The sequence below is a fragment of the Triticum urartu genome, chromosome 3A (genome assembly GCF_056163025.1).
Source record: "Triticum urartu cultivar PI428250 chromosome 3A, HENAU_Tu73, whole genome shotgun sequence".
Classification (NCBI taxonomy): Eukaryota; Viridiplantae; Streptophyta; class Magnoliopsida; order Poales; family Poaceae; genus Triticum; species Triticum urartu.
In genome coordinates this window covers 52,145,949-52,147,968 of record NC_141875.1, presented here as the reverse complement: position 1 = coordinate 52,147,968, position 2,020 = coordinate 52,145,949, and positions in this window count along the sequence as shown.

Genomic DNA, 2,020 nt, shown 5'->3' with positions numbered 1-2,020 from the left:
AGGAAAAGACCATCGCTCGTCCCCGACCGCCACTCAGAAGGAAGACAATCAATAAATACCTCATGCTCCAACTTCGTTACATAACGGTTCACCATACGTGCATGCTACGGGAATCACAAACCTCAACACAAGTATTTCTACAATCCACAACTACCCACTAGCATGACTCTAACATCACCATTTTTATATCGCAAAACTATTGCAAGGAATCAAACATATCATATTCAGTGATCTACAAGTTTTATGTAGGATTTTATGACTAACCATGTGAATGACCAATTCATGTCATCTCTCTAAATAGATATAAGTGAAGCAAGAGAGTTTAATTCTTTCTACAAAAGATATACCCACTCTCTAACAAATATAAGTGAAGCAAAAGAGCATTGTACAAATGGCGGTTGTCTATGTAAAGAGAAACAGTCAATCCAAACTTCAAATGATATAAGTGAAGCACATGAAGCATTCTATAAAGCCATACTCAAAAGATATAAGTGAAGTGCATAGAGCATTCTATAAATCAACCAAGGACTATCTCATACCAGCATGGTTCATAAAAGAAAAATGAAAACTAAATGCAAAAGACGCTCCAAGATTGCACATATCGCATGAACGAAACGAATCCGAAAACATACCGATACTTGTTGAAGAAAGAGGGGATGCCTTCCGGGGCATCCCCAAGCTTAGAAGCTTGAGTCTCCTTGAATATTTACTTGGGGTGCCTCGGGCATACCCAAGCTTGAGCTCTTGCCTCTCTTCCTTCTTCTCACATCAAGACCTTCTCGATCATCGAACACTTCATCAACACAAAACTTCAACAGAAAACTCGGTAAGATCCGTTAGTATAATAAAGCAAATCCATACTCTAAGTACTGTTGCAAACCAATTCATATTTTATTTTTGCATTGTGTCTACTGTAATATAACCTTTTCATGGCTTAATCCACTAATATAAATTGATAGTTTCATCAAAACAAGCAAACTATGCTTCAAAAACAGAATCTGTCTAAAACAGAACAGTCTGTAATAATCTGAACATTCACCATACTTCTGATACTTGAAAAATTCTACCAAAATTAGTAAAAATAAAAAGTTTGTATAGGAAGACAGTGCAAAAAGAACCAGAGCCATTTGACGTTCCAGCTAAAAGTGTAAAATCTCGCACTACAGCCAAAGTTTCTGTCCTGCACCGTACAAACCATCAAGCAAATGTAAACATCCTAAAGGCAAACCTTGGCACATTATTTTTATTCTTAAACTTTATAAAAGCACACAACAGAAATAAATGACTCTCTAAAACTTCTGGGTTGTCTCCCTGGCAGCGCTTTCTTTAAAGCCATTAAGCTAGGCATATAGTGCTCAAGTAATGAATCCACTCGGATCCCAAGGTATATCAAAGCCAATTTTAATTAGCAATGATTTGTAATTTAGTAGTGAGCACAAAGTAACATATATCATGTAATGACGAAGTCTAACTCTCTTCCTATGCATCGGCATGTCATAAAAGAACAATTCATGCACACATAGTAAAGGCCAATGCATAGTATAAATAATTTCTTGCAATTTTATCGTAAGGAAACATAAAGAGGCGGAGATGTTGTTCCTCTCTCATAATAATTGCAAGTAGGAGCAGCAAGCACATGCATATTATATTCATCAAAATCATCATGTGCAACGATAAAAAGGCAACCCATCAATATAATCCTTAATAAGGGCAAACTTCTCCGATATAGTGTAGTCGGGAGAATTCAAAAATATAATAGGAGTATCATGTGTGGGTGCGGTAGCAACATTTCATGTTTAACATAAGGAACTATAGCAAGTTCATATCCATAAGCATAATTCATATTGGCATCTTGGCCACAAGCATAGCAAGCATCATCAAAAAGGGATATTTCAAAAGAATCAACGGGATCATAACAATCATCATAGCAATCATCCTTTGGTAAGCACGAAGGGGAATTAAACAATGTATGAGTTGAAGAGTTACTCTCATTAGAAGGTGGGCACGGGTAGCTAATCCA